A 25,619-nucleotide genomic window follows, 5' to 3' on the forward strand; every position below is an offset into this window, starting at 1 on the left:
TCAGCTTAAGCTGGGATGTTAGAATGGCCGTTGATGAGGAAAACAGTTGGTCCTTGATGGCCAAAAACAGGTTTGATTTTGTTTTCTCATGTTCCAATGTTCTTAAGTATTTGGTAGGGCAGAGAACAAACTCATACAGAGATTTTTGCTTGTTAAATGTAATAATCTCAGGACCAAGATTTAATGACATGGGAATGAAGGAAGAATGTGTTTTGGGTTTCTGATAGAAGCTACGTAATAGGTACAATTCTGAGTTGGTATTTTAGAGACTCCATGTCTGGCTTGATCTTTTTACTGCAAAACTTTGTGACCTTGAGTAAGTGTCCTTTTCTTCTGTACCTCTTCATTTTTTAAAAATGCATAACATGAAGAGATTGGAACTGAACTTTGCTACTCTAAGTCTGGTCCATGAAAGAGCAGCACCCACATTGCCTGGGATTACTTGTCTTCAGACCTATTGTATCAGATTCTGCATTTTCTCAAAATCCTCTGATGGTTCACATTAAAGTTTGGAAAGCATTGGACAGAAGACTCTCTAAGTTCCCTTTCTATTGTAAAGTTTAATGCTTAACAGGACTTAAAAGAAAAAAGTAAAAAACAAAACAAAGCAGCTTCAGTGACAATGCTGTTTTATTCTCTCTGAGAAGTAAGAATGACCTATATTTGTGGTGTAGATTGCAATGCTCCCTACTGACATAGTCAAAAAATTTTCTTTCTTGTTAGTTCAAAATTATGGAGGCAAAAATGCCAAGGGATACAAAGAGTTCTTGTGTTTAGTCATTCTTATAGCTCTGTTGTAGTTTCCAGCTATATCCTTTTCAGATTCCCTGGCTCTTAGCATCAGTCAGCTTCTCAGGCTGCTTTAAATAATTCTAATGGAAACAAACTAGGAAAAGTAGAGAGACCTATCAAAGGTCATGCCACAAGGCAGTGCTGAAAATGCCAGTAATAATGGATGGCAACAATACTCCAGAAAGATCTAAATATGAAAAGTATTTAGTCCATTGAAACCTAGAATAGTAAATAGTGTTCAAGGTGATTTATTATGTACATGTATAAGTAAGGGGAATGGCATTATACTTTCCTCAAATTTTTAACACATTTATCCCTTATTGTAACTGCTTACCTGAACACAAGAGAGAGGCCTATTTCTAATGGATTTATTCTTTCTTTAATATTTCCAACAAATATTGATTTGTACTTAGTAGGTGTCCAGCATTGTGCTATAAAAAAGAATAGGAATATTGCTCTTTTATTTTTTAATAGCTCTACTGAGATATAATTCACATACTGTACAGTTCATGCATTTAAATAATGAAGTTCAATATTTTTTAGTATTTTTACAAATATATGCAATATATTTCAGATGTTTAATTTTAGAACATTTTCATCATCTCAGAATGAAACCCCATACCAGTTAGATATTCTCTCCTCCCCCAGATTTGTCCCCTACCAGCCCTAACCAATCAGTGATTTACTTTTATATTCTGGACATTTTATAAGAATAAAGTAATATAATACATAGTCATTAGTGATTGACTTCTTTCATTTCTCATAATGTTTTCAGGGTCCATTCATGTTCTAGTATATATCAGTACTCTATTCCTTTTTACGGTCAAAATATTCCATTATTTGTATATATCACATTTTGCTTATCTATTCATTAGTTGATTACATTTGTGTTGTTTATACCTTTTGGTTCCTATGAATAATACTGCTGTAAACATTTACATTATTTTATTGGTGTGTCAGAGAAGGCAATGACAACCCACTCCAGTACTTTTGCCTGAAAAATCCCAAGGACGGAGGAGCCTGGTAGGCTGCAGTCCATGGGGTCGCTAGAGTTGGATACGACTTAGTGACTTCACTTTCACTTTTCACTTTCATGCATTGGAGAAAGAAATGGCAACCCATTCCAGTGTTCTTGCCTGGAGAATCCCAGGGACGGGGAAGCCTGGTGGGCTGCCGTCTATGGGGTCGCACAGAGTCGGACATGACTGAAGCGACTTAGCAGCAGCAGCAGCAGCATTAGTGTGTAGTTGATTTCTGTTAGGTTCAGATATTCAGCAAAATGATTCAGTTATACATGTATGGACATGGAACAACAGACTGGTTCCAAATAGGAAAAGGAGTTCGTCAAGGCTGTATATTGTCACCCTGTTTATTTAACTTACATGCAGAGTACATCATGAGAAACGCTGGACTAAAAGAAACACAAACTGGAATCAAAATTGCCGGGAGAAATATCAAAAGCCTCAGATATGCAGATGACACCACTGTTATGGCAGAAAGTGAAGAGGAACTCAAAAGCCTCTTGATGAAAGTGAAAGTGGAGAGTGAAAAAGTTGGCTTAAAGCTCAACATTCAGAAGACGAAGATCATGGCATCCGGTCCCACCACTTCATGGGAAATAGATGGGGAAACAGTGGAAACAGTGTCAGACTTTATTTTTCTGAGCTCCAAAATCACTGCAGATGGTGACTGTAGCCATGAAATTAAAAGACGCTTACTCCTTGGAAGGAAAGTTATGACCAACCTAGATAGCATGTTCAAAAGCAGAGACATTACTTTGCCAACAAAGGTTCGTCTAGTCAAGGCTATGTTTTTTCCTGTGGTCATGTATGGATGTGAGAGTTGGACTGTGAAGAAGGCTGAGCGCTGAAGAATTGATGCTTTTGAACCGTGATGTTGGAGAAGACTCTTGAGAGTCGCTTGGACTGCAAGGAGATCCAACCAGTCCATTGTGAAGGAGATCAGCCCTGGGATTTCTTTGGAAGGAATGATGCTAAAGCTGAAAGTCCAGTACTTTGGCCACGTCATGCGAAGAGTTGACTCATTGGAAAAGACTATGATGCTGGGAGGGATTGGGGGCAGGAGGAGAAGGGGACGACAGAGGATGAGATGGCTGGATGGCATCACTGACTCGATGGACGTGAGTCTGAGTGAACTCCGGGAGTTGGTGATGGACAGGGATGCTTGGCGTGCTGTGATTCACGGGGTCGCAAAGAGTCGGACATGACTGAGCGACTGATCTGATCTGATCTGATATTCATTCTTTTTAGTGCATAAATGTTTTTGTGAGGGCATGTTTTCATTTTTCTTGGGTACATAACTAGTTGTAGAGTTGTTAACTCTATATTCAATCATTTGAAGACTATTTTCAGGCCTCTCCTCTAAGTCAGCAGTAAAGAATCCTCCTGTAAGGCAGGAGGCACAGGAGACATGGGTTCCATCCTTAGTTGGGGAAGATCCCTTGGAGAAGGAAATGGCAACCCACTCCAGTAATCTTGCCTGGAAAACCTCATGAACAGAGGAGCCTAGAGGGCTACAGTCCATGGGGTTGCAAATAGTCAGACATGACTGAAGAGACAGCATGCATGCAGACTATTTTCCAAAGTGTGTGTGTGCGTGTGCGCATGCGCATGCATGTGCGTGTGCCTGCATACACACTCAGTCATGTCCAACTCTTGCAACCCCATAGACTGTAGCCCGCCAGGCTCCTCTGTTCATGACATTTTCTTGGCAAGAATACTGGGGTGGGTTGCCTTTTCCTCCTCCAGGGGATCCCCATGGATTGAACCTGCATCTCGTGCATTCGCGGATGGATTCTTTGCCATTTGAGCCACCTGGAGGCCCCCATTTTCCAAAGATGTGGCATGGAATTTCAGTCTTGGCAAGCTTACGGAAATGAAGTCAAATTGGAGGTGGCAGAGTGTGGGATGTTGGACAAATGTAGTCTGTCTCTCATCACCCCATCTATTTCATTCTTCCCACCTCAATATGTATAGGATTCTTAGAACAGCTCTTTCAAAATGTTATTTCCTTGTTTAAGAATCTACTGTGGAAACCCAATGAATGGTAGGATTATATCCCCAAAGACACCGTATTCAAGGTCCCCCATATTATAACATAAGCAAAGCGCAGTGGTTTGAACATAGATTTTAACATTAAGTTCTAATTCACCTTTGGAACTTTATTGCTTTGTAGGCTTAGCTATATAAAATTAAATTTATCTCTGTCTTAGTTTGCTTGTCCCTGTTTTAAAAATTAATTTTTATTGGAGTATAGTTGCTTTATAATGTTGTGTTAGTTTCTACTATAATCAAAGTGAATTAGTTGTATGTATACATATTCCCTCTATTTTTGAACTTCCTTTCCATTTAGGTCATCATAGAACAATGGGTAGAGTTCTCTGAGCTACACACTAGGTTCTCATCAGTTATGTTTTATGCATAGTATCAATAGTGTATATAAGTCAGTCACAGTCTCCCAAATCACCCCGTTCCTCCCCCTTTCCCCCTTGGTGTCCATGTTTGTTTTCTACATCAGTGTCTTTATTTCTGTTTTGCAAATAAGTTCAACTATGCCATTTTTTATATATGGTATTTGTTTTCTCTCTTTCAGTCTTACTTCGCTCTGTATGATGGTCTCTAGGTCCATCCACATCTCTACAAATGAGTTCACTTGTCTCTTAAAGAGATTTCTGTAAAGATTTTAGTGTGGAGCATGTTTAGTATAGTCTGTGGCACATTATAGTTACTCAGTAGGTAGTGGTTAATATACTGTCAATATATACTAGCAGCACACATTTGGAACATAAACTTTAAATATACCATGCACAATAGCATAAAAGATACCCCCAAAAATCTAGGGATAAATTTAGCAAAAAGGTGCATGAGATTTCTCTACTAAAAATTCTAAAATATTCCTAAAAGATTTAAAGAAGACCTAAATTGGTGGAGATATCATGAACTAAAAGATTCAATGTTGTTTTGATTAAACATAATCTCAAGCAGGGGCTTCCCTGGTAGCTCAGCAGGTAAAGAATCTGCCTGCAATGCAGAAGACCCTGGTTCAGTTCCTGGGTGGGGAAGATCTGCTGGAGAAGGGATAGGCTACCCACTCCACTATTCTTTGGCTTCCCTGATGGCTCAGATGGTAAAGAATCTGCCTGCAATGTGGGAGACCTGGGTTCAATCCCTGGGTTGGGAAGATCCCTGGAGAAGAGAATGGCTGCCCACTCCAGTATTCTGGCCTGGAGAATCCCATGAACAGTGGAACCTGGCAGGCTACAGTCCCTGGGGTTGCGAAGGAGACAACTGAGTGACTTTCCCTTCTCAATCTCAAGCAAAACATTTTCCACAAATTTTTTTGTGTGAAAACCTTATTCTGAAATTTATATGAAAATGTAGAGAATATACAATATTTGAAATTGTATTGAATAATAACAAATCAGGTGAATTGTATTACTTGATATAAGCCACAGTAATCAAGACAGTATTATGTTATATAAAGATACATAGGTTGAGGCAAAGTAGAGTTCAGCACTAGAATGGTACACATATAATAAGTTGCATAGAAACTTCAAGGCAGTTCAGGAAAAAAAAATCTTTGTAAACAAATGGTGCTGGAATAATGGGATAAACATATGGAAATACGAATCTCAACTTTACATCATCCACAAAATTAATTTAGATAAATTATAGACCTAATTGTAAAAACTAAAACATTAAAACTTTTTTGAAATAAACATGGAAGCATATATTTATGATCTTTGAACAGGCAGAGGTTTCTTGGAGTGAAAGAAAAAGCTACAGAAAAAAGATACCTTGAATGTCACCAAACACTACCTCTATGCAGCAAAAGAAAATTAAAAGTTTAGCTACAATATGGGAGAGAATGTTTACAGTATGTATTTTACAATAAACTTGATCCAGAATAAATAAGGAAAAAGCCAATAATAAAATCACAAGCAATTTTTATACAATGAGGCAAAAGATCGAACACTTCACCAGAAAAGATGTATGAATGGTGAATATGAACATGAAAAAGAACTTGATATCATTAGTTACCAGAGAAATGCAAATTAAAACCATAATGTAATACCACTTGTTGCATCAACAAATGCTGTTGACAGTGTGAAGTCGTACAACTCATGTATTGCTCTGGGAAGTAGGTATGTAACAAGACATGCACTTTAGAAAATAGTTTGGTAGTTTCTCCTAAAGTTAAACACATTTATAGCAGCTTTATTAATAATCAGGCAAAAATCATTAGTTAAAAACAGACAAATGATTATCAACAAGACAATTGGTGAACAAATTTATTCATAGAATACTCCTCCGCTACATAAAGGCAACTCACTACTGATACAAGGAATAATATAGATGCATATAAAAAAAAATGATGTTGAACAAACCAGTAAGAAACAAATGAGGGGATTTCCCTCGTGGTCCAATGGTAAAGATTCTGCCAGTTAATACAGGGCACACGGGTTCATTCCCTGGTCCAGGAAGATCCCATATTCCGCGGGGCGACTACGCGCATGCACTGCAACTACTGTGCCATGCTCTAGAGCCCGTGCTCCATGACAAGAGAAGTCATTGCAATGAGAAACATGTGTACTGCAAATAGAGAAAGCCCGAGTGCAGCAACAAAGACCCAGAGCAACCAAAAATAAAAATAAAGAAAATCTTTAAAAAATGTAAGTGAAAGTGAAGTCGCTCAGTCGTGTCCGACTCTTTGCGACCCCATGGACTGTAGCCTACCAGGCTCCTCCCTCCATGGGATTCTCCAGGCAAGAGTACTGGAGTGTGGTGCCATTGCCTTCTCCACGGGATCTTCCCGATCCAGGGATCGAACCCTGGTCTCCCACATTCCAGGCAGATGCTTTTACCTCTGAGCCACCAGGGAAGCCCTTAAAAAAAACAAACAAACAAACCATTTTTTACATAAAAAAATGTAAAAACAGAAACAAATGAGAACACACTATATAATTTCATTTATCAACGTTCTAGTCCATAATGATAGAAATTGGAATCATAGTTGCTTGTGGGATGTGGAGTGAGTAGAAGTGGATATGGGGGAATTTTTAAGGTAATGGGAATATTTAATATCTTGATTGTAGGTTTGGTTACATGGGTGTATGTATATATTTGCCAAACACATGTAATGGTATGCTGAAATCTGTACATTTTGTTTCATGTAAACTTTCTCTCAGAGGCAGGTGTAAATGTATCCTATATTTCTTAGCTTTATATACTTGGCAATATAATTTATCTTTCTGTGCATTACTGTCTTCATCTCTTTAATGAATTGTTAAAACTTATAACTATACATCAAGTGTTTAGTGATTTTGGGCACATTATTGGCACTGAGAAAATGCATTGCATCATCAATGCAACTAAATTTCCAAAAAGCCAAATATTTGCTACAATCAAATAAGAGTCTTGACAACTTTTGTACATTCTCCTTTTATTACCTCCCCTATGCATTTGCTTTTGGGCATCTTCTCTATTGGAACTTAATCATTGATGATTAAGGAAAGGCTCGCTCCCTACAAAGTGCTAATATGATCTTGAACAAATCCCTTTACTTTTTTCAGCTTTAGTTTTCTCATTTTGTTTCTCATGCCTTGCTGTATATTAAGAATCACTGGGTGAGATTTTCGAATCACACTGATGCTTGTTTCCCACCCTCAGAGATGCTCATCCAGTTGATCTGGTATGGGAGCCAGACATTAGTGTTTTTTAGATCCAGGGGTTTGAATGTGGTGTCAGAGTTGAAAACACCTAGATCAGGTGATCTTTAAAGACCTCTGGTTTAAAAAAAAAGAAAAAGACCTTTGCAGCTCAAATGGGAGTCTAAGCTGTGAACATTCAATTATTTTGTGAAGGCACATTTTTAAAATGTTGTTGCTATTTATATTATTGAACTATAGTATGCTTAGAGCACAGAATTTCTAACTGGACATCAACACTGCTTTCTGTTGCCTCATATCCATGCTTTTCAGATATCTGCATTATCTCTCTGGGCCTTTAAAATATTAGACTTCTTAATTTATGATCTTATTTATGGTCTTCAGTCTAAACATATTCACCTACTATCATTGTTGTTTAGTTGCTCAGTCGTGTCAGACTCTTTGTGATACCATGGACTTCAGCCCACCAAGTTCCTCTGTCCATGGAATTTTCCAGGCACGAATACTAGACTGGGTTGCCATTTCCTTCTTCAGGAGATCTTCCTGACCCAGAGATCAAACCCTGGTCTCTGTGTCTCCTGCTTTGCAGATGGATTCTTTACCCTTGAGCCACTGGGGAAGCTCATAAAACCCAGCATTTACTTATAAAAATTAGTTGCATTCATGGAGAAAAAAATATCAAACTTTGTAAATGATATAAAATGTTACTAGTTGTTTTTTATTTGAGAAAAACAGATCAAACCAAAAAGGTTTCATTTTCATAACACCCCCTTACATAACAAATTATCAAACACATTTGTACATATGGGTAAACTATCTTAGCATATCTTTATAAGTAACCTAAAATCTGGTTTTTTTCTTTTTTAATTACTGTTATTTTTATTGTCCTTGTACGTGAATGAAAGCCATGATCTTAGTCATCTGGAAAGACAGAACTGGGATACTGGAAATTCTGAACACAATCTCTCATCCTTCATTGCTCAGTGCAGAAAGTTGGCTAGAAATTTGCCCCTCATAGCTATTGTGTGTACTGCTGTATCAGCAAAGTAAGGAAAAGGAAATCTGATATAAAACCTTCTGAAAATGCAGAGATATTTCTTTTTAATCTGGAAATTGCAGATGAAAAAACAGCTTCATTCTTTTCTTTCCACGTATAATAAGGTATTCAACTAGGGTAGAGGCGATGAGGTCACCAACTGCATTACGAATAGCTTGGTCAGGGGGGCTGATTCTTACAAGGATGATGACTTAGTCACATTTTTAAAGAGAGAAAAGAATGGGATCCCAGGATTGCTCGTGAAGCCCCTTTCAGTTCAAAGAAGCTGGGCTAATGCTCCCCACCAGTGATAAATGATTTGCTATTGTCCAATTTTCTTGACTGGCTGATGGTATAATCTACAGCTCAGAAGTCTGTAAAGAGGGGACATTTTTTGCTCTTATATGGGGAAAACTAAAAGAGTAAATCCTATGATGATTGAAGTCAGTGATATCTCACTCCAGCCATCTTGGTCTATTCAGTAATGTGACATATTTCACTTCTACTTAATTTTGACTGAAAAATTCTATGCCTTTTCATAGAAATTCCTTCATTCTTCTTCCTAGCGCCTTACTTCTTGTGCTTAGCACAGAAACTATGCCAAATCTTTCACACCAGTGCCTAGTAAAGAGGAAAAGATATCTTTCAATGTACATACCTATGAGTTGGTTAAATCATGACTTTTTAAAAAGTCCTTCCTTCCCACCTGACATGAAGCATTTGTCGAGAGATTTATAACCGTGCCTCTTCTTCAATACCTGAGATGTTAGTAACTCTCACTATTTCATAGGCTGTGTTTATCATTTTTGGATAGGTTTTGGTATTTCCACCTATCAGTTGTATTCTGTTCTCTGAAACCATATTCTAAAAATCTAAGCACTCTTCAATATGACAGAAAGCAAAGGAGAAAAGGAAAGATAGACCCATTTTAATGCAGGGTTCCAAGGAATAGCAAGGAGGGATAAGAAAACTTTCCTCAGTGATTAATGCAAAGAAATACAGGAAAACAATAGAATGGGAAATAATAGAGATCGCTTCAAGAAAATTAGAGATACCAAGGGAACATTTCATGCAAAGATGGGCATAATAAAGGACAGAAACAGTATGGACCTAACAAAGCAGAAGATATTAAGAAGAGGTGGCAAAAATACAAAGAAGAACTATACAAAAAAACTATATCTGGGTTATACAACCCAGATAACCACAATGGTGTGATCACTCACCTAGAGCCAGACATCCTGGAATAGGAAGTCAAGTGGGCCTTAGAAAGTATCACTACAATCAAAGCTAGTGGAGGTGAAGGAATTCCAGTTGAGCTATTTCAAATCCAAAAAGATGATACTGTTAAGGTGCTGCACTCAATATGCCAGTAAATTTGGAAAACTCAGCAGTGGTCACAGGACTGGAAAAGGTCAGTTTTCATTCCAGTGCCAAAGAATGCTCAAACTACTGCACAATTGCACTCATCTCACATGCTAGCTAAGTAATGATCAAAATTCTCCGAGCCAGGCTTCAACAGTACATGAACCATGAACTTTGAGATGTTCAAGCTGGATTTAGAAAAGGCAGAAGAACCAGAGATCAAATTGCCAACATCCATTAGATCATTGAAAAAGCAATAGAGTTCCATATAAAAACATCTACTTCTGCTTTACTGACTAGCCCAAAGCCTTATTCTGTGTGGATTACAACAAACTGGAAAATTATGAAAGAAATGGGAATACCAGACCACCTTACCTATCTCCTGAGACATCTGTATGCAGGTCAAGAAGCAACAGTTAGAACTGTCCATGCAAAAAAAGATTGGTTCCAAATCGGCAAAGGAGTACATCAAGGCTGTATCTTGTCACCCTACTTACTTAACTTACATGCAGAATACATTGTGCAAAATGATGGGTTGGATGAAGCACAAACTGGAATCAAGATTGCTGGGAGAAATATCAATAACCTCAGATATGCAGATGGCACCACCCTTATGGCAGAAAGCAAAGAAGAACTAAAGAGCCTCTTGATGAAAGTGAAAGAGGAGAGTGAAAAAGTTGGCTTAAAACTCAACATTCAGAAAGCTGAGATGTGGCATCTGGTCCCATCACTTCATGGCAAATAGATGGGGAAACAATGCAAACAGTGAGCAACTTTATGTTTTTGGGCTCCAAAATCACTGCAAATGGTGACTGTAGCCATGAAGTTAAAAGATGCTTACTCCTTGGAAGGAAAGCTATGAGCAACAGAGATAGCATATTAAAAAGCAGAGACATTACTTTGTCAACAAAGGTCCATCTAGTCAAAGCTATGGTTTTTCCAGTAGTCATGTATGGATGTGAGAGATGGACTATAAAGAAAGCTGAGCACTGAAGAATTGATGCTTTTGAACTGTGGCGTTGGAGAAGACTCTTGAAAGTGCCTTGGACTGCAAGAAGGTCCAACTAGTCCATCATAAAGGAAATCAGTCCTGAATATTCATTAGAAGGAGTGAATGTGAAGCTGAAACTCCAATACTTTGGCTACCTGATGTGAAGAACGGACTCATTGGAAAAGACCCTGATGCTGGGAAAGATTGAAGGCAGGAGGAGAAGGGGATTTCAGAGGATGAGATGATTGAATGGCATCACTGACTCGAAGGACATGAGTTTGAGCAAGCTCTGGGAGTTGGTGATGGACAGGGAAGCCTGGCGTGCTGCAGTTCATGGGGTCGCAAAGAGTCGGACATGACTGAGTGACTGAAGTGAATTTTAAGTATTAGGTAAACAAGGTAACTGTTTTCAAGGTCTTTTCGTTATAGTAAATATCCTCAGGTTCTTTGATGTTCAGTCATTTGCTACGTGCCATGATTTTTTGCCCATCTGCATCCTGGACACTCTAAATAAATGAACTCTAGTTTCTCCAAAGACCCTGTGAAGTATTTCTTGGAATTTAGGACTGTCTGCAATGTGTTGCCTGAAAACCAGAAATGGAATGAGATTTTCATTTACTTGTTTCAGGACACTATTGTTTATTGCCCCTTTAAATCTTTCTTGGAGGAGGGGAGAGAATAAATAAATGGCTGTTGTTCTATTTAACACAGCCTTAGATTGCATTAGCTTTTTTTTTTTTTTTCTTGGCAGCCTCATTTTTCCTGTTCAGTGAACTCAATCTCCATGGCTGGTTAATTCTGTCACTTGAGAGAGTGATTCAAATGAAGGCAGGCTGAATGCCAGGCCGTCCTGCAGTCATAGTCCACAGCTCTCTTTCCTGCCCATCACGTCTATAGACCCTTGGTTATAAGAGAAATTGAGACATGCTTTATTTGTCCAATTGCCTCAAATGGCAATCTTGAGGCCATAGAAAAAAATGAGCTAGTTTTAGCTATTTGGAGCAATAGTTCTCATCTGATCAGAATGGCTGGATGACCTAGGATAAGTGTTCTAGCAGGGCTTTTGGAAGTTGCTGTAAGGATTAAATTGACACAGAGCACTCCCCTTACCCATATCAATGTTCAGGAATAAATATCGTTGTTGTTGTTTTTTTTTAGAGCTAGTCAAACTGCCAAACCTTTCGGATGTTGTTTAAGTGTGAGAATTTCAACTGTCCTTTCCTTTGTCTTCTGCATGGAATTGTTCTGAGTATGGAAATTCACTTTCGTTAACTGTTACCTGACTTTTAGACATGCATTTCAGTCCACACTAGTTTGAAGCACAGAGGAGTTTTATTGTTGAATGTATTCTGTTATTTTTAGTAATAAACATGGAGATGGATGGAGTTTAAAAAAACAAAGATTGGAATTGTGAAATCATGTTTTGAACTAGAGGATAATGATCTAAGATCTTAGTATATTAAGCTATTTGAGCCATCCAGCATTGTGCTAAGAGGTCCTCACCAGTGTTCAAACCCATAGCAACATTGCTAAACCTGTGACCTTATCTTTGATTATTTTACTATTATCTGTCATATTTGGGCAAGGTTGCATTTGTGGTTGGTGGTTGTTCAGTCTTTGGATTTCAGGTCTGTGTTGTAAATACTCACTATGCACATCTCTCCCATCTTCCTGTGGGTAGTACACTTCCCCCATTGACTGTAGCACTCCTTGTCGGGTTTGAATACAGTCAGAAACAGTTCTCCATATAGCATCACAGATGGTTACTGATAGTTGATAGTTGATATGGGGATGAAATATCCTCATTTTAGCCTAACACTCTAGAGCTAGACCACCTGAGTTCAAGTTCAAGCTCTGCCTCTCTTTCAGCATATTATTTATGATATTATACATATTTCCTCAGCATGATTTCTCTGTCTCAGTTTCCTCATCCACAATATGGAGATTATAATAGTACCTACTTCATAGAGTTGTTGAAAAGATTAAGTGAGATAATGTGAAGATGCTGGAGCAGTGTCCACACAGTTAGTTCTTAATAAATGGTAGCTTTCAAGTGAACTCAACAGCCCATTTCTTCAGCTCATTCCATCCCATGCAATATGACCTTCAGATATAGTAGTTAAAAACTTATTTGATAACTCACAGCTGGATAATGGGCATTAGGAGTGATATTTGATAATTACAGATGTTCAAGTGTGTGTTTGTTTGTGTCATACTTGATTCTTCTGTACCTTTGAGGAGATGAATCAAGATGGAGAATAATTTATATTTTTTATAATTTTCTATTTTAGTATTTGAATTAGACCCTTTGGTAAACATGTCACTAAAATATCCTTTCCAAAATGGGCAGTGATCTGGCTAATGATAGCACTTAGCCATTAACCTGAATTTCTTCCCTCTTCAATTCTATTTACAGAAGTACAGAAAACTCACCATTTGCTCAAGGAAGCAGGTATCAGTTATGCTGATCTTTCTGTTGGCATTTGGATAGGTCTCTCTGTTTTTCTGATTGACAATGGCAACCTCTGTCCCTATGACTGTCTGCCTGTCTTTAAAGCATTTATGCGCTCCATTTCTGCATCTGTTGCTGAGGCGCTGCTGCTACTCTTGTGAATATAAGCAGGGTGGAAAGTGTGTATGTGTGTGTGGGGGGTGTGATTTGTAGGTGTGCATTTATGTGTGTGCATGGACAAATGAAGGCTTCCCTAGTGGCTCAGATGGTGAAGAATTTATCTGCCAATGCAGGAGGCATGGTTTGAATCCCTGGGTCAGGAAGATCCCGGGGAGAAGAAAATGGCAACAAACTCCAGTATTCTTGCCTAGGAAACCCCTGAGCCATGGGGTTGCAAAAGAGTCGGACATGACTTAGTGACTAAACGTCAATGGACGGACACACAGGTTGTACATGTTGAGGACTATAAAGATACTGTGTGCCTATGTAGTGTCTGTGGGCGGAGGGAACACTTAACCATGTGTGTCTCTGTCTCTGTGTTTGCACATGTGCACCCTTGAGACTATAAAAAACAGTCACTCCTCTAGTTGATGTTTTCTTTAAACAACCTGGTCCTAATCCCATATTTTTTTCTCCCTTTCCCTCTCCTTTTTCTAGCTCCTCTCTATCACTTTTCCTCACTCATCTCTGTAAGTTTTGCCCTCTTGGGCGATTACCACCACTTGGTGATCTGTACTGTACCCTCATTCTCTTAGAGCCTCTGTGTGTATACCTGCAGAGGGACTCACAGGCTGGATCTGCTTGGTTTCTCAACAGTTCTGTGCAAGATAGCTCATGTTTACCCAGGGCGTATATCACTTTAGGCTTTCTTGAGAAAAACATGCCTCAAATCTTGAATTTCAGCATTTCTCTGCTGCTCCTTGACAAAGCAGTTCCTTTCTGCTAGTTCCAGCTAGGCAGATTGGATATTTGAATTATACCCCTTTTAATGGTGAGGAATTCCAGGCCAGTAATTTACAGAATCAGATTAGAACTTGGTGCTCTTTTCACAAAATCATTTATGTGGAGGATTGGGGAGGAGGGAGTGTTTAGATCAGACATGTGGAGAATATTACAGAATATTATTTTACCTTCCAGCCCTTTCCTGCCCCCTGACATTATTGAGTCATTATCCATCACAGGCCTTAGTAGAGGTCTGTTAATCAATTGATTATTTTCTCAGGGCTTCTGTGAGATGTGTATCCTTTCCTTTTTAGTAGTATTCCTAGGACTATTAAGTTCTGGGTAAAGGAGTTTTCTTTGCTTCATACTCTGTACTGATGTTGACAACCTACCCTGGAAAAATTAATAGTAATATTAATAATTGTGGCAGGTCATGAACAAAATCTGTCAGTATCACTAAATATTCATGCTTTCTGCACCCCTTATGTTCTATTTACAGTTCTAATAATTAAGCATCACAGAGTTCAGTTAGAGAAATGACAACTGAATTTATTGATGATAACAATTATGGATATGAAATTATACAAAGCACTATTTACATAATGCAAATAGGGGAATTAATTACAAACCTAGAAAAGGGAGAATGTTCTGGCTTGTCAGTGAACTCTAAGACCTATAATGTTCACACTAGGAAAGCTTTTTCTTTTTTTCTGGCAATGACATTGACCTCCAGGTATCTGTGGAAGGAAGGCTACAACTTGGGGATCTAGAGGATATAGGTTTAAGTATGACTACTTTACATCTGACTCATGGAGTGATTTAAGGTTAAAGCTGGTACCTGACAGATGGAATGTCATTTGATTTCCACATTTTCCCCCTAGACATGGTATCATTTAAGACTTAAAAACCTCATGAGGAAAGAAAAGTCAGATTTGAATATTGAGGGAGTAAAGTTATATAAGCTAATGGGATACCTTTGAAAATGTTGTCTCAGCTCACAAACAGTCCCCTTGTGACAGGGATGGATCTACCTTCTATTGGGCCATAGAACTAGGCCCCAGGCATGGTGTCTAGAATTGATGTATACTCAATGCTCTGGGGGTCTGGGGAAGACACCTGGCACTAGCTAGGCTGCTCAGATCTTTGGGAATCGAGCATAGAAATAAGAATTGAGAATCAGTCATTCCTTGTGGCTGGACCTATACCATTCAAACTTGGGTTATTCCACCAGGCATACTAGGTAGCAAAAAAATGATTGACTGGGGTGAGAAAGCAGCAGATTCACAGAAGGAAGCAATAAGGAAAGGAAAGCAGTGTTCCTCCTAGGCATAAAGTGCCGTTGTAGCTCCTTTACCCAGTACTCCTGAGACTGTGTGTTTCTCCCTTCGACTTCCATGAAATGCCTGCGCATCCTTGAAATAAACAACTTATTTTATTGTCTTTACTTAAGATAGCTTTCACATTTGTTTATTATTAAAAAATAGAGTCCCAATAGACAAATAATTAGCCTAAGTCACAAAACTAATGGGGAGGACAGAGTGAGAGAGAACTCACGTTTCTTTCCCACCTCTCTGCAGTTTTCCCCATAGCTGCAGTTTTCTCCTGTAGCTGTTTCTTATATTCCTCAGTCCTCATCCTCTATTCAGGACCCATCTAGCCCTATCATGAGGGTGGAGCCCGCTTTGGGTTTCTCAGATCTCAGAGTTGGGGACGAGAGCATTCAGCTTAGCTTCTAGCATGTACAGATGTACTCTATCAGGATGCTCCTTGATTCATTAAAATTCTACAAGAAGGAAACGCAGCCAGCTGCCATTCTCCTTGCTCATCATCTTTCCTGGTGTCAGTCACACCTCATTGCATTTGGCAATGCTGTTGACGTGAGTGACATTAGCCAGAGCACAAATCAGGTAGCATCTGCTGAGGAGAGGGAAAAAGAAATCATAAACACATTTATAAAAGGGAAAACAGAATCAGGGTGACATCCAGGTTGTCTTTTTGATAGTCTCTGTTTTGGGGTTTGTGTTTGGAATAGATGGCTCCATTTTTCCATGTTTCAGTTTAACTGTTTCGATGGCTGTCTGTTAGTTTTATCTCAGAGGAAACTTATAATGTTGAATAGATACAGTAGGAGAGGGGTTATAATTAGGGTAACCACCTGGTCCAGTTTTTCTTGGATGATCTTGATAGCTATTTTCCCAGCATAATTTTTAGTAGGACCCATTTCCCTCTCAAACATACCCTGATTTGGATGATAAATTACTTGATTATGCTTGTAATAGGTGATCACATTTGAGGTGCTATCCATCACTGATATTTGCTGAGCACCTACTGTGCATGATGCTGGGAAAGACTTAGGACAGGAAGAGAAGGGGATGGCAGAGGATGAGATGGCTGGATGGCATCACGGAGTCAATGAACATGAGTTTGAGCAAGCTCTGGGAGATAGTGGAGGACAGTGAAACTCGGTGTGCTCCAGTCCATGGAGTCGCAAAGTCAGACACGACTTAACAACTGAACAACAACCAACAAAGTGATTAAATGTGGTGTGAGAGGTGTGTATTTGTATGGCTGGGTGTATAAATATAAGTAGTTCATGGTCTCTGCCCTTAATGAACTTCCTTCTAGTTTAGGAAAGAAAGTAATATTGAAAAATGGAACTATAACTCCAGGGGACAAAAAAATCTTCTTAAAGGTTGGACTGGAGATTGCAAGGCAGTTGCTCCGTAGTGTACTGCTCTTTTTGGAGGCATTGTAGGCAAGGACAGAGAATCTGGAGACAGACAGCTTGGGTTCATATCCCAACTCTGCCATTACTAGCAGTGCGACCAGGAGAAGAGCAACTCATCTATTTAAGTCTTTAGTTTCTCAGTTACACATGTAGACGATTAGGGTGTCTTCCTTGTTGGGGTTTTGTGAGGATTATATTATGTGTAGACAGTGACTACCATAGTTCCCAGTGGAAACTAACACCTCAGTAGTTGAGAGTTAACCTGGGATCTGTAGCAGTGTGTCCTGACTGAATTAAAAACATTTGGAATCAGCCCTGTCTCTATCATTCAACCTTTGTGACATGCAAGATAGGGCTGCACAGAGAATCCCAGTACTGTAAGGTCCTGGACTGCTACCAAGCTCCAGCCCAGCACTCAGCACTGAGATGGTTGGTAGGTAAACAACATTCCTTAGAATCATTCATCACATGTCTTCTCGACATTTTCCAATAGAGTTGTGACAGCAAGGCAAACTGTGTGCTGTAGACTTAGGAGAACAGATGGCATCAGAAAAATCTAGCATGTGAGGGAAACACATGGTATGTTCCCATCTAGCACAGGAAGGGGCAAGAACCATGTGTACTGAATTATTCCTCCTTCTGGTGGTGAAGGTGGGAACTAAAAGGAAATAGTGGGATACCAACAGCACAGTCCTACATGGAAAAGGTCTAGAATGCTGCTTCTCTAGAATTTCTCTCTGGACCTAGAAAGGTATTCACCTTGGTTAAATGCTGTTTGAACACATGTCTCTTGGAAATGCACTAGGCACTCGTTCCACCAGTTGATTGAAAAGTGTGGGATATCTTGGGACCTTGTTCAAAGAATATGGGCTCTTTGAAGAAAAAAATCAGATATAAAACTAAAGTTATAGTACTTACTATGATCTTTTAAATTAATGACTAACTTTATTGAGTCCTATATGTCAGATCTGAGTCAAAAGCTTTACTAAGCATTGCCTCATTAAATGTCTATGGCTGCATTCTGACATAAGTGCTATGATAATTCCCATTTTGTGTATAGGGAAACTGGTTCAAAGAGGCCTAAGGATCTAAACAGCCACTAGGAGGAAAGGCCTTTTACCTGGGCAAACTTGGGTCCAAATTTTACATTCTTGATTATTATGCTGTATGATGAACTTGCCTTTAAAAGACCTAGCTAAGCAAAATATCTTTAATGATCATTGTGGTGAAGGATGGAATAATATTGAATAGAAGAAGAATTAAAATACTGAGGGCTAGAAGGGCATTTCTGGTTTGACTGACTTTTCTTCTTCTTCCCAATCTAACTTATGTAAGGCAGATGCTTACTCCTTGGAAGGAAAGTTATGACCAATCTAGATAGCATATTGAAAAGCAGAGATATTATTTTGCCAACAAAGGTTCGTCTAGTCAAGGCTATGGTTTTTGCAGTCATCATGTATGGATATGAGAGTTGGACTGTGAAGAAGGCTGAGTGCAGAAGAATTGATGCTTTTGAACTGTGGTGTTGGAGAAGACTCTTGAGTGTCCCTTGGACTGCAAGGAGATCCAACCAGTCCATCCTAAAGGAGGTCAGTCCTGGGTGTTCATTGGAAGGACTGATGCTGAAGCTGAAACTCCAATACTTTGGTCACCTCATATGAAGAGTTGACTCGTTTGAAAAGACCCTGATGCTGGGAGGGATTGGGGGCAGGAGGAGAAGGGGACGACAGAGGATGAGATGGTTGAATGGCATCACCAACTCGATGGACATGAGTCTGAGTGAACTCCGGGAGTTGGTGATAGACAGGGAGGCCTGGCGTGCTGTGATTCATGAGGTCACAAAGAGTCGGACATGACTGAGCGACTGAACTGAACTGGCCTTACAGTTGGGTAGCCAGTCTTGTTTCACAGGGAAGATCTTTTATGTTTTCTCTGGACAATATTCCAAGGTTTTAGTGATACTAAAATGCAAGAAAATGCCAGAAAATTCTTCCTGATTTTGAATCTAAAGTATTGTTATTTAGTCTAATTGGATAATATGAGTACTATTGAGATATAAGCTATTTTTGGTATATTGGCTAATAGAGTGCTTTCTCATTTTTCTTTCTTTTCGTTCTTTTGTCTTTTGCAACTTTATTTAAATATAATTGATATACAGTAATATGCACATATTTAAGGTGGGGAATTTGATGAGCTTTGACATATATTACATCTAGAAAACCATTTTCTAAATGGTTTTAAGCTAAACAATTAAGATAATGAACATACCCATCATTTCCAAAAGTTTCCTTCTGTCCCTTTGTAATCCAGCCCTCTGTTCCCCATCACCAGGTAACTACTACTACTCTCTGTCATTATGAATTAGCTTGCATTTTCTAGAATTTGTATATAATTGGGATTATACTTGCCTCTTGAGTCAAGTGTATGAAAATGCTTTAGAATGATTTTAACAAGACTTCTAAATAAGTGGTCTAGGTTATGTAGGGATGGGATGGGAGGAGGCTCAAGAGGGAGGGGATATATGTCTACTTATAGCGGATTCATTTGTTGTACAGCAGAAACTAACACAACATTGAAAAGCAATTATCCTCTAATCAAAAATAAAAAGAGAATACAGAGAAAGTTGGTATATGACAGCAGTGCTTCTCTAATTTTAGGATGTATCAAAATCACCTGGAGCAATCATTAAAACAAAAATTTCTGGACCCCCCCCCCAAAAAAAAAAAGTGGTCTAAGTTAATTTTTGGCTGATCAGATGTTATATAGTATACTGAAAAGGCTATGGAATTTTCAGTTGGAAGATCTGAAAATCAGTTCCTGCTTATGTAATCTTAAACAATAAGTAACTGAGTCTCTCGAGGCCTTAGTTTTGTCATTTGTGATCTCGGGCTAATAGTTACCACTGGGCTCATTGTAAGACTGAAATAAATAACATATGAATTCTTTAAAAAAAAAATCTGTAAATTTAATTACTATTAACCAGGAAAGTAACGTATTTGGCAGATTCCACTCTAGAGGCATTCTGATTAATTGGTATGGTTCTACTCACTTTGTGTCTACTTTCTGCTACTGTCTTCCTGTATCATTGTATCTCTGAACAGACATGACCATTAGTTTTGGAATCGTACATATTTTCTTATCTATATAAAATTCATATTTCTATATGCTGTACTCTGCTCCTATATTTCTTGTGGTTGAAGACAAAGAGTTCGTTTGTGCGGTATCTAAATATGTATACAAGTCTGAGGAAAAGATATAGTTATTAAAATAAAGGAAAAAGGGAGAAACTCCTCACAGATAAGGCAATGAAAACAGGAGTGGAATGCTACTAAGTATCTGGAAAGTAATAAATATATTCAATATACCTGTATATGTCCGGCACTAGATTAGTTATGGGCCTTGGACTTGCCCTTGACTTTGACCTTGGCCTTGAACTTATCTTTGAACTTGGGCTTGACCTTGACCATCTTTTTATTCTTTACTTCTATTAATATTTATGATACACAGGCTCTTTGCAGACATATACGAGACCCAAGGAAAGGGAAAGAAACATAATGCCTATTCTCATTAAGTTTATTATCTTGCTTTGTCCTAGGGGGGGAAAAATGATTATGAAGTCTTGCCACATTCAATGGTAGGATGTATTAACTGCAATTTGTCATTTATCTATACTTAAAGTTTAGTTGCTTGCATATGTTTCTTTTTTTATATAAATTTATTTATTTTAATTGGAGGCTAATTACTTTACAATATGTAGCTGTCTCATAATAAAGCCATGGAGACATAAGTAGTATAGAGTTTAATGGCTGATTGCCTTGATTCAGAAAGGTGAGAGGGTCACAGCTTTACTGAGTAACCCAGAATAAGTTGTTACATTTCTCCAAGCTTATTTAGTAATTTACAAACTAACCCTCTGCCCTCCTTTCTCTGCAGGTGAACCACAAATATCAAGCCATTTTCCAATGAAGATGTATCTGTCCCAGAGTTGAACGTGCACCTGGAGCCAGAGGACTCTAAGGAGCTGGTTTTGAAGAAGCTTTGCCTCCTTTTCCCTGTCTACTTTTGGGTGAGTCACCTCATCTTCTACTAAGTGGGAATGCTTTTCCATGTTCTGCCTACCTTGAGAATGACCCAATTTTAAGATCCTGTGAGATGGATTTGAAAGCACTCCATGGATTCAAGCCTTTCTAGTTTAATGGAGCTTCAATCTGATAGCTTAGTTCATGCCTATGAAATAATGTCAAATGTTGTGGCTGTGTACTTGGAAATAGATGATTTCTTTGCGGGTTGAATAGGACAAGAAGATGGCAATGTGAATTATTCTATGAATTTGGATACCACTGTAACCAAATGTCTCCTGTGATACAATCTCTGGTAAGTGACCAAGTTGAAATGCCTGCGTAATCATCTATCAACACAGGAAACAGTCCATTCATTATGATTTGGTCCTCAAACTTCTGTTCCTCCTCCCTGTTTAGGGGAGATGTCCATGGCTCCTGGCAATAAGCCCCCAAATCTGCCTCCAGATTACAGAGTATGCTCAGCAGGGAACTGTTCCCTTGTCAACAATGAGCATTAGTACAGCAGTTGGACTGGAAGGAAAAACCTTTGTCTATTAGGAAGCCTGCCGAGCTTGGTTGCTAAGCAACCCAGTCTGAAGGCAGCAAACAGTTTGCACCACGAGGGACTCCAGGGAGGTGGGCCTGGAAAATAGGGAGAAGGGATTCCTTATTCAGAGTCAGCTGAGGCAGGAAAGGAAAAAGCACTGCCTACTACCCTGGTACAAATGAGGTCCACACATTGAACTAAATTGTGCATTTTAGCACTGGACATGTTAGTTGCCAATGCTCACAAGTAACTCTACGATTATTGGAGAACTGTGTGACCTTGGGTTGGCGACTTTCTCCCGCTTCAGGCTGTGTGACCCAATCAGAAAGCCAAGGAGCCAGGTATCACTAAGTTCTCATTTCTACCACTGCAGCCACCAAATGTGCATGTACCTCTTTCAATCGGAGACATGAGATTCAGATCTCTTATATACTGTATTTGCATGAAAGGGTGGATACAAAAGGCTGTATTACTAAACACCCCAGAGTAAATGCACTTTGTAATTTTTTAAGCTGAAGGTTCTAAGTTAAATGACTATTTTCCACTCCTAAAACAGCACTAAATATTTACATAGGACAGAAAATATGCCAAAATGGAGATACAGGGTAAGTTATCTTTCATATAGCCAAGCTCTTATAGTTCCTTTCTCATCAAATATGTTCCTCACTAGGCTGCCAGCACATTTGAAAGATGCAAGATTGAGTACTTTTGGGGGAGTTAAGGCATAAACTACTCCTGAGCCACTTAGGAAGTCTGACATATCAGGTAAACATTCACTGACTCTCAGCTTATACCTGACAGCTTATTTGAACACAAAGGAATGAGGCAACTTCTAGTGAGATTTGCTATGAAAGGCACCCAGGGTTGAGAACTGGGCTGGGGTTGGCATGTGTAGGTGCTTGAGGGTTGAGTCATTACAGAGAGAAGGCACTGGATGGTAAGATTTGCAGATTACAGATAGACATTTGAAGCAGGACTTCTCTTATTTTAGTTGTTAACTTTGGACATGTTACCTAAGTTCTTTCATGCACACCTTATTCACCAGTATAGTGGGGACAAGAACAGTATTCACCTCTGAGAGATGCTACGCATTGACATATATACATTGCCATGTGTAAAACAGATGCTAATGGAAAGCAGCTGTATAGCACAGGGAGCTCAGCTTGGTGCTCTGTGGTGACCTAGAGGTGGGAGGTGGCGGGAGGGGAGGCTCACGGGGGAAGGGATATATGTATACCCAAGAGGGGCGGGTCATGGTGGAGAGATTTGACAGAATGTGGTCCACTGGAGAAGGGAATGGCAAACCACTTTAGTATTCTTGCCTTGAGAACCCCATGAACAGTATGAAAAGGCAAAATGATAGGATACTGAAAGAGAAACTCCCCAGGTCAGTAGGTGCCCAATATGCTACTGGAGATCAGTGGAGAAATAACTCCAGAAAAAATGAAGGGATGGAGCCAAAGCAAAAACAATACCCAGCTTTGGATGTGACTGGTGATAGAAGCAAGGTCCGATGCTGTAAAGAGCAATATTGATAGGAACCTGGAATGTCAGGTCCATGAATCAAGGCAAATTAGAAGTGGTCAAACAAGAAACGGCAAGAGTGAATGTCAACATTCTAGGAATCAGCGAGCTGAAATGGACTGGAATGGGTGAATTTAACTCAGATGACCATTATATCCACTACTGCGGGCAGGAATCCCTCAGAAGAAATGGAGTGGCCATCATGGTCAACAAGAGAGTCTGAAATGCAGTACTTGGATGTAATCTCAAAAATGACAGAATGATCTCTGTTCATTTCCAAGGCAAACCATTCAATATCACAGTAATTTAAGTCTATGCCACAACCAGTAATGCTGAAGAAGCTGAAGTTGAATGGTTCTATGAAGACCTACAAGCCCTTTTAGAACTAACACCCAAAAAAGATGTCCTTTTCATTATAGGGGACTGGAATGCAAAATTAGGAAGTCAAGAAACACCTGGAGTAACAGGCAGATTTGGCCTTGGAATACGGAATGAAGGAGGGCAAAGACTCATCGAGTTTTGCCAAGAAAATGCACTGGTCATAAAAAACACCCTCTTTCAGCAACACAAGAGAAGACTCTACACATGGACATGATCAGATGGTGAACACCGAAATCAGATTGATTATATTCTTTGCAGCCAAAGATGGAGAAGCTCTATACAGTCAGCAAAAACAAGACCAGGAGCTGACTGTGGCTCAGACCATGAACTCCTTATTGCCAAATTCAGACTGAAATTGAAGAAAGTAGGGAAAACCACTAGACCATTCAGGTATGACCTAAATCAAATCCCTTATGATTATACAGTGGAAATGAGAAATACATTTAAGGGCTTAGATCTGACAGATAGAGTGCCTGATGAACTATGGAATGAGGTTTGTGACATTGTACAGGAGACAGGGATCAAGACCAACTCCATGGAAAAGAAATGCAAAAAAGCAAAATGGCTGTCTGGGGGGCAGGGGGGGCTTACAAATAGCTGTGAAAAGAAGAGAAGTGAAAAGCAAAGGACAAAAGGAAAGATATAAACATCTGAATGCAGAGTTCCAAAGAATAGCAAGAAGAGATAAGAAAGCCTTCCTCAGTGATCAATGCAAAGAAATAAAGGAAAACAACAGAATGGGAAAGACTAGGGATTTCTTCAAGAAAATCAGAGATACCAAAGGAACATTTCATGCAAAGATGAGCTCGATAAAGGACAGAAATGATATGGACCTAAAAGAAGCAGAAGATATTAAGAAGAGATGGCAAGAATACACAGAAGAACTGTACAAAAAAGATCTTCATGACGATCATCTTCAAGATGATGCTGTGAAAGTGCTGCACTCAATATGCCAGCAAATTTTGAAAACTCAGCAGTGGCCACAGGACTGGAAAAGGTCAGTTTTCATTCCAATCCCAAAGAAAGGCAATGCCAAAGAATGCTCAAACTACCGCACAATTGCACTCAGCTCACACGCTAGTAAAGTAATGCTCAAAATTCTCCAAGCCGGGCTTCAGCAATATGTGAACCGTGAACTTCCTGATGTTCAAGCTGGTTTTAGAAAAGGCAGAGGAACCAGAGACCAAATTGCCAACATCCGCTGGATCATGGAAAAAGCAAGAGAGTTCCAGAAAAGCATCTATTTCTGCTTTATTGACTATGCCAAAGCCTTTGACTGTGTGGATCACAATAAACTGTGGAAAATTCTGAAAGAGATGGGAATACCAGACCACCTGATCTGCCTCTTGAGAAATTTGTATGCAGGTCAGGAAATAACAGTTAGAACTGGACATGGAACAACAGACTGGTTCCAAATAGGAAAAGGAGTTCATCAAGGCTGTATAGTGTCACCCTGTTTATTTAACTTATATGCAGAGTTCATCATGAGAAACGCTGGACTGGAAGAAACACAAATTGGAATCAAGATTTCCGGGAGAAATATCAATAACCTCAGATATGCAGATGACACCACCCTTATGGCAGAAAGTGAAGAGGAACTCAAAAGCCTCTTGATGAAAGTGAAAGTGGAGAGTGAAAAAGTTGGCTTAAAGCTCAACATTCAGAAAACGAAAATCATGGCATCCGGTCCCACCACTTCATGGGAAATAGATGGGGAAACAGTGGAAACAGTGTCAGACTTTATTTTTCTGAGCTCCAAAATCACTGCAGATGATGACTGTAGCCATGAAATTAAAAGATGCTTACTCCTTGGAAGGAAGGTTATGACCAACCTAGATAGCATATTCAAAAGCAGAGACATTACTTTGCCAACAAAGGTCCATCTAATCAAGGCTATGGTTTTTCCTGTGGTCATGTATGGATGTGAGAGTTGGACTGTGAAGAAAGCTGAGCGCAGAAAAATTGATGCTTTTGAACTGTGGTGTTGGAGAAGACTCTTGAGAGTCCTTTAGACTGCAAGGAGATCCAACCAGTCCATTCTAAAGGAGATCAGCCCTGGGATTTCTTTGGAAGGAATGATGCTAAAGCTGAAACTCCAATACTTTCACCACCTCA

The 25,619-nt window shown here is 39.3% G+C and overlaps 1 long non-coding RNA gene across 1 annotated transcript in view; it reads left to right on the forward strand.

Moving 5' to 3' along the window:
* LOC133251520 (uncharacterized) overlaps positions 1-25,619 on the forward strand; it is a 247,981-nt gene that overhangs the window by 166,410 nt on the left and 55,952 nt on the right. The window contains exon 2 of the long non-coding RNA XR_009737665.1: positions 20,925-21,057. This is a non-coding gene — a long non-coding RNA (uncharacterized LOC133251520). The remainder of the gene's footprint in view (positions 1-20,924; positions 21,058-25,619) is intronic.

Source organism: Bos javanicus, chromosome 7, assembly GCF_032452875.1.
Source record: "Bos javanicus breed banteng chromosome 7, ARS-OSU_banteng_1.0, whole genome shotgun sequence".
Lineage (NCBI taxonomy): Eukaryota > Metazoa > Chordata > Mammalia > Artiodactyla > Bovidae > Bos > Bos javanicus.